This window comes from Nicotiana sylvestris, chromosome 7 (genome assembly GCF_000393655.2).
Source record: "Nicotiana sylvestris chromosome 7, ASM39365v2, whole genome shotgun sequence".
NCBI classification, from domain to species: domain Eukaryota; kingdom Viridiplantae; phylum Streptophyta; class Magnoliopsida; order Solanales; family Solanaceae; genus Nicotiana; species Nicotiana sylvestris.
This window is the reverse complement of record NC_091063.1, coordinates 32,586,858-32,601,601: the sequence shown is the minus strand read 5'-3', so window position 1 is coordinate 32,601,601 and position 14,744 is coordinate 32,586,858. Positions and strand designations below refer to the sequence as shown.

General features: G+C 34.9%; 1 long non-coding RNA gene across 1 annotated transcript; it reads left to right on the top strand.

Annotated features, from left to right (window-relative positions):
* Window positions 1–937: 937 nt before the first annotated feature.
* Window positions 938–1,847, top strand: LOC104248894 (uncharacterized). The gene is made up of 2 exons (XR_011401129.1): window positions 938–1,082; window positions 1,389–1,847. It is a non-coding gene; the product is annotated as an uncharacterized lncRNA (long non-coding RNA).
* Window positions 1,848–14,744: the final 12,897 nt, after the last annotated feature.

The window sequence follows — 14,744 nt, the reverse complement described above, 5'->3', positions numbered from 1 at the left end:
TAATTCTCCATTTCTGTCAAAATGAGTCTCATTGGCATCGATCTAGGACCGTCGGAGCGATGTAGGTAAAGAGAATGATTGTGATCGAGAACGATAGAGCTAACGACTTTTCCAGTACTCGCTTCAGCTCCATTATTCACAGTATTTGCGGCATTTCTAGAAATCGCCATGGAAATGCGCAGAATTAGGGTTCAAAAATGCTAAATTTGAGTAGATTCTCTCAAATTTTTCTTCGATTGCACGAAAAATTCCCTAGAATCATTCGATTAATAGCTCTGATACCATGATGAATTTATCATTGACATGCAGCTTGAGAAGAGAAATCAATGTCGAAGAGAGAAGAGAAGAAATTCGATTCTGTTATTTTCTGTACAGTACAAATGGAAGCCCACAGTGTATATTTATACAACTACTCTAACAGACTAACTACTTGACAAATGTACTAACTATGCTAATGACCACCATTCTAACTATGGTTAAGTTAGCTAACTATAGGTGCTGATATATAAGTTCCGAATTTGTGTGACTATAAATCATCCTATCAAAAGTACAACAAAATTTTAGAGTTAAATAACTTTTAAATATAAAAAATATATCATTTTAACATACTAAAATTGTGTCATATAAGTTAAGATTGAGGGAGTAGTTATGTTTGGGTGTTTGAAGTCTTCATATTGGAGTAATACGGTAAATACTTGTCGAGTTCATAATCTATTTCTCTGATCCGATTTTGACATAAATAATAATAGAGTAAGTTGGTTGTTTTCCATCACATGTCTTACTAGCAACTGGCAAAATAGAAGAATAGGAGAGACGCCGGCCTAAGCAGCCGAATTACCACCTGTGACCTGACAAACCAAGACCACCTTTTCTTGTTTTCAACTACAACTCCCTTGGTATAAATTCACAACACTTCAGAAATTGTCGTCTCCGTTTTTTCTCCTAAATCAGCTGTCCAAATGAAGAACAAGCTTTTCCTCTGTTTTCGACCTCTTGATGTTGCAGAGGACTCTCTTATTCTCAAGCATGATGTTGATCATCACTCTTCTTCAAGAAAAAAATATCATAAAGAAAATCCAACTGTAAGTCTTTTCTGCCGGTTGTTTCTTTCACTTTAGCTTTTTTATTATCTTGTTATCGTTACTGCTTCTTTTTCATTTTTGCTTGAGCTGAAAGTCTCTTGAAAATAACTTTTCTATTTTTTCAAGATAGAAATAATGTCCGAGTACAAGCTATACTCTCCGGACCTCACTCGTAAAATTTTACTGAATTTATTTTGTTGTCCGAGTACAAACTATACTCCCCAAGTAAAATTTTACTGAGTTTATTTTGTTGTTGGGTTTATCTGAAATTTATGGTTTAAATTTTGACTAAGGTTTAATTTGCAGTTGAAAACAAAAGGTAAGAGGAGGAGGAGTAGTAGAAAAGACAAGACAATATCAAAAGCAAGCTCTTCATCATCTGAACTTTCTTACTCAACTTCATCTTTATCATCAACTACATCATCATCTTCTGACTTATCAAGATCAAACTCAAACTCAAACTCAATCTCATCAATCTCATCATACGAGCAGAAAGAAGCTAAATATGGTTCAGCTGAATGTGACAACTTATTAGTCATGAATTTAAGCTCGTTTTGTTTGTATTTTTTTGTTTTCGTTTTGTTTTTGCTCATCTATATGGGTAAGGTTTCTTCAATAGTTGTAACATCAGTAGGGCTTATAGTTTTCTCCTTAGTCGAACGCTGGAAATTGGAAAATCCTCCTATGCAGTTCCCAGAAATGAAGTAAGAAATCCCTCTGTACTCACCATGGTACAACAACGTTTAATTTCTGAGTTTTTTTCAATCAATTGTGTAAGTTTCTTCTAGGTTTTGTACACTTATCTTTTGCCGTGAAAATCTCAGGCATCATAAAAAAGAAGATAAAAGGGGTTGAAGACTTCATTTTTGTAGCTGGATAAAATCTGGAATTTTAGATAAACATCAACTCATTTTTAATAGTCTTTGCTTAATTTTTAATTATTGTTTGAAAAAAAACGTTAACATTTTTATTTAGTAAATTTTTATTTAATTCTTAATGACACCGTCATGACATATTTAAGATATAAGATTTAAATAATGGCATATATAATAGGTTATATACATTTTTAGTTTAATAATATATAAATCAAAAGTCTTCTTAATTTAATATCTAATCAAATTAAGACAAGTAAAATGAACGGGGAGAATTCAGCGTCTTGTACAAATGTATTTAGGAAATATCTACGCCACTAAGGATGTCATAAGATGGCTAGAATTCTACCATCTTTAAATAAAAGTCTCAATTTAAATGCTGAGAATGGAGATAACCTTTCAGTAGAAAGTATTTTATCCCTTTTACGTATTTACTTATTGCGAATCTAAATTAATTAAAATAGGAGTATCATTTTCTACGTTGATACATTAAATAAAAGCAAAAAACTAAGGTTTAGATAACTTGTTTCAAAAATGAAAATTTAAAGGAAGAATCTCATCGAAATTGTTGCCTCGTCAAACATCATCTTCTACGTTGATACATTAAATAAAAGCAAAAAGCTAAGCTTATCATAAATCATTGAAAAATGAAAAAATTGAAGGACGAAGCTTATCAAGATTATTGCTTTGTGAAACAATTGATTGTCGCTATCCCTAAGGTTTACTTTTGGGAGTTCGATGCAGAAGGTTTAGTTGAGCAGTGAATTAATTAAATGCATTCTCGTCAATTTCATGATCAGCTTTTGTGCCACGAGCATCACGCAAAGTGTCCAAACCTTTTCCATATACTAGTATATTTATTTAACTTTTGCTTCATATAGAAGTTAGGTTATAAAATAAAAAGGTCATTCCGCGTACAAACTATTCTATGCAGTGTAAAAGCTACGGATTCAATTGAATTCATAATTTGCTCATACCTTACATTTTTGCTCAAAAAATCATTAGATATGTACAAATAATAAATTTTGAACCCATTAAACTAGATGAAATGTATTAAAATTGCGAATATGAACCCATAAAATTTGAATCCTGAATCTGCATCTGCCCCAAGGGGTATGTTATAGGCAGTCTGCCCTGATACGAGATCCGTGGCAATTTAATGAAAATCATATAAAATAGATTAAGCTTACTCCCAAATCCGAATTCGTGCATGGATCTACATATAAACACTAAATAGTTTAAAAAGAATGAGGAGCTTACACCCAAATCAGAATTTGGGAATTTTAGACAAACACTAACAAGCAATATAGTTAGAGGATGGGGTATACAAAGGAAACCGACAAACCGCACCAACTTAATAATTCGAGTCAAACCGAAAAAAAATTCGACTATGGTTTGATTTGATTTGGTTTGGTGTTGGAAAAAAAATCCGACCATAATTGGTTTGGTTTGGTTTTAACTAAAGAAAGTCAAACCGAAACCAAACCAACCCGACATTACATATATAGAAATTTTAGATATATTTAATATATAAATATACTTATTGTGATGTAATTTATAAATATTTCTTAAAAAATTTCATAATTTTATCTTTTAAGGTATTATTTCAAGGTTGGACTTAGAACTTTTGAATGTTCCAATAAGTTTTATAGCCATTAATATTAGTAAATTAAATAATGCTAACAAAAGGCCAAGCTAAAATCAAATCAATACTAATGCTAACAAAAGACATTCAATTCAATATTACGAAAGGGGATGTATTGAATATCTATTTTTTCTTTAGTGTTTAGTCATGTAATTAATACTCCCTTATTAGTCTACTTATTTTAACATGACTTAGTACTTTTAGGTTATGTTTATTTTTATTATGGCTTTTTAATTAGCAATATTTATATTACATAATTTATTATCTTTATTGTTGAATATTTTAGGATAATGTCATGGACACATCTCATATTTTGTATTATTTTTTTGGAAAATACTTTATATAGTTGTATCTTACTGGGATTAAAGAAATATTTTGAGCACATGTTATATGTTTTGTTCTACGAAGATTTTACCAGAAAAAAACTCGAGAAAATCCGAGAAAACCCGGAAAAAATCGAGATTGAAAAATTTGAGTTTTATTGGTTTGGTTTGATCTTTAGATTTAATAACCCGACACAATTAATTTAATTTGATAATTATAAAACCCGAACCAACTCGACTGATGTACACTCCTAGGAGTTGAGGGTTTGTTCTTCCATGTGCAGCGCAGTGGCAGGCAGCTAGAATGCTCCCATAATAGCTGAAAGGGAAAACTATTCCAAGTAAAATATTTCCTCTCGGAATGACTAGTGGTTGCATAAGCTGAAAAATAAAAGAAAATAGTATTCTCTACCCCCGGTCATTTTAGCAAATTGTACCAATTTATTATAGTTATGTCATTTTATTAAGTGCAAAATATATATTTTAATTAAGCATAACTAAGTGAGATGAATCTATGTACAAACACATATCATGCACTTGTTGATGTGTATAAACATGCGACGCGAGTAAATGTTTGCCGAATTCGGAGTATGAAAATCGACAAGTCCAATTTTCTGTGTAGAATCGAATGTGTACTTATTTTAATTTTTTAAATAAAAATTACATGTTTAAAAAATAATATTATATAAAGAGTTCGTACTAGAAATCACAATTTACACATAAAAAGTTTAAGAAATTGTTTAACTTTTCAAATAAGTAATTTTATAATATAGAAGGAAGATTAAGAAGAAAAAGCAAAAAATACAAACAAGAAAGAAAGTTAATCAGAAAACGCCACTGTTAATCCATCATGAATCTAACTTTCACTTACACGAAAAGGGAGAGTACGTGTCATGAATGCAAGTGTTAGGATAGAGTTGCTCCTCCGTTAAGTAGAGGTCTCGAGTTTAAGCCCTGGGTATGGAAAAATTCTTGGTAGAAAGTACTACCCCCGAATGGGGCCCTACTCGGCACGAATCCGAATATAGTCGGGCTCCAATACGGATATCGAACACCTGGTCGGAAACCAAAAAAGAAAAACTCCACATATTTACCATCGAAAAAAGCCAATCTTAGAAACGCGTTGGTATTTACTTCTCCTAATTAACTCCCTACTTTTTCTTATTAATTAATCAAGAGGAATTACCATTTTGTATTCACACACGCAATGAATATTATATTCGTTTATAGCAGGGGCGGATCTACCATGTAAAATATGATTCACGTAAACCCGTGGTCCTCGGGTTAAAGTATGGATATGATGTACATAATTTGAAAAAAAAATAAATATATATACTTGATGGAACCCATGATCAAAAGAGACTAAGTGGTGCATTGGTTTTGATCTCTAATAGCCTAAAGTCAGGGGATCAACAAAGAATACAACCTGTATCGATTGTATTTGCTAAGCGAGTGGTCAAACCAACTGAACTACAAGGACTTATTACTCTCTTGTTTTAGTTCAAAACAATTGATGTCTTGTTTCAATACTACACTTGATTTGTTATAAAATTTAAATACAACTATGAATGATAATTTTCTTAAAATATAGCTACGTACGAATGATAAATACAGCGTATATGTTTGTGTATCGCATAATTTTTCCATTAATCAATTTAACATATTACTCGTCGAAAACGAATTTGCAATCGCATAATATTGCAACAATTAAAAATAAAAAGAGAAAGCAATCAAATTCTTTATAATATCTTAACTGAAGTTTTCAACAAAGATTAACTCCCACTTGAGTGTTTCGTTGATTGCTGTGAGCACGTGATTTTTGCCTCACAAAAAATACTCTAAAATAAATCAAAAAATAAAACAAAATTTTCTTGGTATGCAATTTTTAGAAATTATGTGGCATTTGTTAAATATTTGTGTTTTGTCCGTAAATGTTTACTTTGTTATAATTGCATGCATATATAAGATTTAATTATGCATTTAAGAATTGATTAAATTCAAAAAGAAAATCGAAAAAATATGCATTTGTTCTATTTTTGTCATTTAAATGTGTCATTATGTGTTTAATGTTTTGTCTATGTGTTAATAGTTGTTAAAAGGTAATTAATATTTTTGTAAGGGTAATGTTTTATAATTAAAATTAGGAATTTAATAAGTAAAAGAAAAATAAGAAAAGAAAATTGGTTTGGGCCATTTTTAACAAAAATAATTCAGGCCCAAAATGGGTAATGACCCAGTCCAAGACCAGGTCTCAACCGGCTCCCAAACGACATCGTATGGGTATCATCAATCTGAGCCGTTGATCGAACAAATCAAATGGTTCAGGGCAGCCTTTGTTTGATATGAAACGACGGCATTTTAAGCAGTCAATCTGAACCGTTCATCTATCTTGATCCAACGGCCCCGAAGACTCACCAAGACCCGATCCACTTCACCCCCCGGGCCAACCCTTTCCCCAAACTTAAACCAAACGACATCGTTTGGATAAGTGAACTGATCCTGACCGTGGATCATGTTTGATCTAACGGCCTAGATCAATTCACCCCTCCCCTATATAAACCCCAAATCCATGCCCCGGCCCCCTAACTAAACACCCCCCCTCTCCTGTTCATCATCATCTCCGAAAACACACCCCTAACCCTAGCCGCCCTAACTCTCCATCGCCTGAAACCCGACGGCAACAACGCCGCCTGTCACCACCTCAACACCCCTGAACCCCCTAACTATCCTATATCCAAATCTGTTAGCCACTAAGTTCGAATCCTCCTGGAGGTTCTCGAATCTTCATTTGAAGATTCGAGCCAAACTCAGATCAAAACCAAATAGCCCCTAATTAACACCATAGCACCCCCTAACCTACCTCGTTGGATCTGTTGTTTGTTTGGCTCGAATCATCTCAGAGCTTCTCGAATCTTCATTTGAAGATTCGAGTCAAATATTAACTCACCCAGATCCGTTTCGGATTCACATCAAATGACCCCTAGGCCTCCCTCACCCCTAAGACTTCTTTTATTCCCTTCGAATCTGATCAGAAATGATTGAGCCCCAAATCAAACCTTTAAAAAACCCTAAAATGCCAAATCATGGAAGTTGTCCGATTAATTAAGGGATTGAGGTCTAAGAGACTTTAATCGAGGTATTCTCAATTGAGAATACTTCGAATAAAGTCTGTTCAGCCTCAAAAGGTCCAAATCTAAGTTGACCCTGTGTCCGTATAAATTTGAAGGTTCAAAGGTATTTTCCCTACTCCTTTCTGTATTTTATGTGTATATTGTTGACTGTTTCAGTAGCCTGTGTAATTTTCATATTTGTTTATTTGGTTCTGTGATTATGTCTCATACCCGTTTATGAGATCAAATTATAGCATTGTCTTTGTTGGTTATGATTGTTTACAATATGTATAATCGACTCGATTAAGTTCGTCGATTAGTTGTTTTGTAAATTCTTATTTCCATTAATGCTGATTGTAACAACCTGTTTATCTGTTTTGGATTTGTTATTATCATTTTGTTGTAATCAGTTGGTTCTTGTTTGATAAGTCAGAAAGTTTGTCAAACATGTGTGTGTTGATTTTGAGCAGTTAGTTCAGGCAAGGTCAGTACTGACAATACCCCTGCATTCATGCTGATCTCAATTTCAATTCAAATTTGTTCTGTGGAGTTCTGTGTATTGTTAATATGTTTGTATGCAAGTTGAGTGTTCAATCTGAATTTAGCTTTTGTCCATTAGCTATTGGACATTGGGTTTGTTGGATCAATTAGCTATTGCATTTCCCTGTTTAGCCTAATCTGTAAGGATAAAGTGTTTGCTTATTTTAGGAATTGGCTATTAGTTGCTAAACAGTTTAATTCAGATAATTTGTTAAGGTTTAGGCAGTTTTGGTCTGGGGCAGTAATAACAGTAATATTAAGGGATTATAGGGGTATTTCTGGGATAGAAACAGTAGGAATAATATGTTAGTATTAGTGTGTTATAGTGGAATGTTGATGGCTATAATTTAATGTAATAATGGGAAACCAAGGGAAGTGGAAGGGCTGAAAATAAGGGAAAGGTATCCTTAGTGCTGATTAACTAAGAAAAAGCAGTTTAGTGGCAGATTTTAAGGGAAAAATCTGCCTTAGAGGGGGTCCGGGCAGTGGTCTAAAGAAGAAGGGAGTTAACTTGTATAAAGAGAGGAGTTGGAGACTAATTTTAGGGACACACACAGATTAGAGAGAAAAATAGAAGGAGAATATAGAGAAAAATCTAGAAGAGAACAAATCTGAGAAGGAGAGAAGATAGAAAGGAGATAGAGAACAGAATCGAAAGAGAGAGAGAGAGATACAGATTATAGAGAGGAATCTGAAGAGAGATTAAGAAGAGAAGAAAAAAAACAGAACTAAGGAAAAAATAAAAAGAAAGGATCTGGAACAGAAAAATAGAAGAGAAAGAAAGGAAATCTGAAACATTGTTTTTTGAATCTGTCCGGGTCTGTTTGTTGATATTGCTTGGGTTAAATCTGAAATTTCTTAAAATTCCTGCCACTATACGTCTGGGCTTCATGGGTCTGGTTGTTTGCTGTTGAAATCTGTTGAAACATTGGTATATTCTGTTAGTTTAGTTGCTGTTGCTACTGCTGAAATTTGCCTCATTTACCCTCATTTCCAGGTATATATTTTAAACTCATGTTGTGGAAAGCTTCAACATGGCCAAATAAATGAAGTTTGGGATTATAATTATGTCTTTTACTCGTTTAAATCTATTAGTTTAAATTTTAGTTTTGTTTTAGTTATTTAACATGGTAGTATGCTTGACATGATGACTATTAGTTAATCATTCCCGTTTGAAGTTCGTATAAGTGTTGTAATAATGTTATCTACTTCAGAATTTCATTAAGTATAGTTATGATTGAATTATCAAGATAAGGAACATGGCATAAAGTTGGTCATTAATTAAGTCTTGTGACATTGTTAGTTAAGTAAAGAATAGTATGGAAATGTCAAAAAAAAAAAAAAACTATATCACTAGCCTATTCTGTCAAATATCCGATTTAGTTGTGGATTGAATGATGTTAGTTGTATTTTGTTCATATATGGCATAATAATGGCTATGTTTATAATCAATAGTTGAAAGATGCATTAATACAATCCGTTATGTTCACAATGTTGGAATATGGCGAATGATGTTATATGTGATATCATCTTATTAAGTCAACAGGTAGATTAGTTCTCTTTCTTAATAACAAATGGCCTAGGTATTTGAAGGTGATCAACTCATTTATTTAAAAATAATGTAAAAGATAACGTCAACAATTTGTGCAACGCGTAAAGTTAGTGTTTAGCAATAGTTCGCATAGATTGAGAATAAAAATTGGTTTGATTATGTATATCCCAAACTCAATCATAAGCAGAATTAATCAAAATAATTATGCCTATCGGATTAAGAACAAGTGATATAGAAGGAGATTAGATTTATAAATTGTAACAATTTTAAGAACGTAAAAATAGCATTCGCTACAAATAGAATAATGAAAATTCTTCGAAAATATCACTTCCTTTCATGAATCAATTTTTTTTTTAGTTTTATACGCCATTCACATTTTTGGCATACATATATTGTATTTACGAGAAAAATGGTAGTATTAATCACACGTTGTTTATTTTTACTCTTTAAATTTGAATGGCTTGGAGGAATACAATTTATACGCGAAAAAATATAATTTGCGATCAACGTCCAATAAATTGTGAATTCTTTTCGAGGAATTTAGAGACTAGAAAAATATTGATTTCTCATGATTTTCACATAAAAATATGGATGTAATAAACAATTTGTGGAAAAAATTATACTACCATCAAGAATATTTTGTAAAATTAGGGATACGTTCGCGTGGCCTAAATTACATTTTTAAGGCAGTACGAATTATGCGTTCGCGCAAATTTGAGCCAAAGTTTTAATAAAAAGAGATTCGTTGGAGAATATTAAATTAATTTCATAAAAACCCGAGATGTGCGGCACTACTTAATCATACAAAAGGGGCGAATGTTCTTGATTTTATTTTAAGCACAATTGCGTACATCATTTTTTTATATATATACAAAAAATATTATCAACCTTTCTGTGTACACGTATGCATGACACGATTCTCTACAATTATAAAGGGTATATAATATGAATATACGTACGTGTGATTCGTTTACATAATTGTAAACAATCTAAACAAAAGCGGTAATAAAATCGGGCAACAAGAAAAAATGTATTTAGTAAATCAAGATAATTAAGCCAAATATAAAAATGGTTAAGCAACCGTGCTAGAACCATGGAATTCGGGAATGCCTAACACCTTCTCTCGAATTAATAGAATTCCTTACTCAGGATTTCTGGTTCGCAGAATAACAAACAGAGTCATATTCTCCTCGATTCAGGGATTAAAACCTGTGACTTGGGACGCCTTAAAATTCCCAGGTGGCGACTCTGAAACAAACAAATAAATCTCGTTTCGACTGTCCTTTAATTGGAGAAAACTCCCTACGCCCCTCGCGGGGCCGGAAAAAGGAGGTGTGACAGCTCTGGCGACTCTGCTGGGGACATAATGAATTCGAGCTTAAATAACTGTTATAGTTGGCTTTATTTATTATATGATTTTTACATGTTTATGCTTAATATGCTAAATGTTGCTTTTTACCGCTTTAATATTATTTGAATTGTGAATATAAAACTGCTACGTAACCCACCTTCTTTCTGAGTCTTCTAAATTTATGGTGCACACGTGCGCGTGGCCCACCTTTCTGTTAAAGGTCATACCAAATAAGACGAAGTTGGGACAAGTAACTAGGCCGGGTAGACTTTCGTGCTCCCGGTACGTTGCCCCCACTTCGGCTCAAGCTGTCCACTTGGGTAAGCCAGGTTTAGAACAATATGCCTCAGGTTTTTCACCTAGAATAACTCAGCCTCGTACCGGATCCCTAGTAGGAACATTTATTTGCATCATGTACATTTGACCTTGGAGACTCAACACAGGGGTTGGGTCGGTCTAGGACAGGTGAACCCGAAATGAAAAGACCATTCTGGTGCATCCTACTTGCTACTTGTGCATTCATTTGCCTCGGATCTGCTTGTTGACCAGCTTAATTGGAAAAAAAAATCATTGCGAGAGCCGAGAAATAAAATGTTTTTTTTAAAAAAAAATATATATATATATATATATTTAAGTTTTGAAAAATAAGAAGTGCTAAATAAATAGATAAATAAAAAATAATAATAATAATAATAATTTTTTAGTGTCTGTTTTCAAAATGAGTCTTGATTTTGTTAAAATTAATTTCAGATACAAAATGAGCACCACACAAAACCCACCGTCCGCGAATGCAGACGAGTTTCTATTTCGGCTTCAGATGTGGTGGTATGAGTTAGGCGAAGATGGTCAAAAATGGGTCATTAAGCATTTGGGAAATCTCACAGATATTATGAAAGTTAAACCACGTGATGATCTGATTGCGGCGTTAGTAACTTTTTAGGACCCTGTTCACAATGTCTTTCGTTTCTCTGATTTCGAGATTACTCCTACATTAGAAGAGATAGCTGGATATGCTAGTTTTGACGGAGATCTAAGAAATCAAAATCTGATATTCACAAAGGCTCCCTCGGTACATCGATTCTTCGGTCTTCTGAACATCAATAATCAAATCAGGAAAACAATGTCATCAACGGATGTTGCTCTTTCAACTTCCTATATTCAAGGTTCGGAAAGCTAGATGGATTTGAAATTCATGAGAAAGGCCTTACTAACAAGCAAAATAAAGACACCTGGCAGATTCACCGTCGCTTCGCTTTCATGGTGGCTTTTCTGGGAATCATGGTCTTCCCAAACAAAGAACGAACAATTGATATTCGCACAGCGAAAGTCGTACAGGTCCTCACAACCAAGGAAAATCACACCCTTGCCCCGATCATTCTCTCAGACATTTATCGAGCGTTGACTTTATGTAAATCAGGGGCAAAAGTCTTCGAAGGATGCAAAATTTTGTTGCAAATGTGGATGATTGAATATCTCCAACATCAGCCCAAGATCATACAGTATGGTCCAAGCAATGATAATTTCATCGAGAGTTATGAGGAAAGAATAAAAGATTATAAGTCCCCAGAAGGGATGGAAGCCTGGGTATCTCATCTAAGGGCTTTAACGGCGAATCAAATTGAGTGGACTTTGGGATGGCTCCCAATAAAGGAAGTGATACACATGTCAACCTTGAAATGTTATTTGCTACTATTGGGATTGAGAAGCATACAGCCATATGCGCCACAGAAAGTTCTAATACAACTAGGAAGATACCAAGTGGTTCTTGATGATGAAGATTTAAGTATGCAAGTAATCGAGTTACACCCTAAAGCCACTCTTCCCGAGGCTTTAATTCAGCAGATGTGGAATGGATGTCGATACTTAAAAGATGATACCCAAGTCCCAGACACTACAAAGGGCGAGATAAATCCAGGATATGCAAGGTGGTTTGAGAAACGGTCCCGCGTTGATGATGCACCAGAACCCGATCTAAGAAGGCCAACAAAAAGACCCCATGTTCAGACCTTTAATGATAAAATCCAAGAGCGGCTGATTTGGGGAGAAAAAGAAAAGGGGTACAAAGCAACTATCCATACCTTAAAGAAAAATCTGAGGAGCCTCAGTCTGGAGAAAGATTTGCAAGCACAAGAAGCCGAAGGCGAGAAGAAGAGTCTAGCTTGTGAGAATGAAAATCTTCACGCTCAATTTCAAAAAATGAAAAAAGCTTCTGAAACACCAATGAGGAGTTGGAAGGATCAAAAAATCATCGCCAATCGTTTTGAAAAAATGCAAGATTATGATTCCATTGTGGCAAAAACCGAAAAGGCGTTGAGAAAAGCTAAAGAAAGAATCCAACAATTAAACGAAGAGGCCAGATCTAATAAGGAACGCCAAGTAAGGCAATCCGAAGAAGACAGGGCACAATTCAAGAAGGAAAAAGACCATTGGATACATTCAGAAGACCAACTTCGTGCACAACTGGAAGAAGCGAGAAGATACAACAGAGAACATCAGCACGCTGACATTGACAGAGAAAGAGCACAAGCAAGACTCGATCAGGCCAGACTCCAAGCTCAATTAGAGTCAGCTCTAGATCGTGAGGACCGTATCAGAGATATAGCCACCACTCGCCAACAGCAACTGCAAAACCAAGACCAAAGTCTCCAAGATTTCAGGGCACAAATCCATGATTTAGCAGTTTACACCTCTCAAAGTTATGTAAACTGCCAAGGGATGGATTATGAAAGGTTTATAGAGCATGCACCTATTTTTGCCCGTCATCTGGCAATAGAGTTAGAAAGAATGTATCGTACACTGGGAGGTCATCCGGGTCAAGCCCCACATTGAGCAGATAATCCAACGATTGACAACAAAAGTGGAAAGTAGGGCATGTTCAGAGATGTTAAAAGTTGTGTCTTTCATTTTGATTTGGGTGTGTGTGTTTTCAAACAATTATCTTATAAATGTTTTCCAAATGCGATGTATGTTCCATCTTTGTATTATTTTCAAGAATAAATAAAAGTGTTTGCCTTACGTCCGAATTGCGCAAGGTCTGATTCATGCAGGGGCATGATACGTAGGCAATCTCTATAAGATTCAACCACAATAAAAAAATATAAAAAAAATAAAATAAAATAAGAGTGAGCAACAATAAAAGACCAAGAAAAGCTGGGATGACACAAGCAGCCGAGCAAATACATAATAGAAATGGGTTATTTGTCTAGGAGCATTGCATCTCAACGTGTAATTATATATGTGTTAAACTCTCAAAACTAACAAGTTTGCTCATTTCCAGAATTCAAGCAGTTAGTTTCTCTAAAGAGTATACTGGCATATTATCATTATCACACGAGATCAAAAGGACCAATACCCGAAAGTATGTCTATCCCAGATGTTGACACAGGTATTGAGCTAGAGGAGATGGATGTCGGGAAAATGAAAGAAGAGATGTTTAAACTCAAGCAGCAAATGGCTGAGATGTACCAAGCCTGGTCTACAGGACAGTTACCCCCATCTTACCCAACTAACCCTGCTCCATCAATGACCCAAACTCAGGATAATATTACCACTGAATTATCCCCAAATTTCCCCATTTACCAACACTACCGAGGAACCACCTCTCAGACACCGCAGTCTCCCCCTCCTAAACCAGTTCCATACCTTCCTCCACCTGTAACTCCTGTCTTTGTGGCACCTCCCACAGCTATACTCCACAAATCTCCTAGTGAGCCTACATTCCACGCCCAGGACAACCAATACTACCCGCCGGAGCCTACTCTCAAAGCCTCCGAAATCCATTCATTTACCCCCCGTTTTGACCTCCCAACTGAAATTAACAAGCCAGTCAAAAATGCTGAACAAGAAGAGATGTTCAGAAAGGTCAAAAGCTTAGAACAATCGTTCCGAGACATGCGAGGGTTGGGAGGACAGGTCAGTGTGGCTTACAAGGACTTATGCTTATTCCCAAATGTGCAATTACCAATTGGTTTTAAGATGCCCAAATTTGACCTATACAACGGTCACGGCGATCCAGTAGCCCACTTAAGGGGTTTCTGCAGCAAGATGCGAGGAGCTGGGGGAAAGGACGAATTACTAATGGCTTATTTCAGTCAAAGCTTGAGCGGATCAGCTCTAGAGTGGTATACTCGCCAAGACCATGGGAGATGGTACACCTGGGATGACCTAGCACAGGCATTTGCGTATCACTTCAAATACAATCTAGAAATTATCCCAGATCGACTATCCCTGACAAAATTCGAGAAAAAACACAATGAGAGCTTTAGAGAG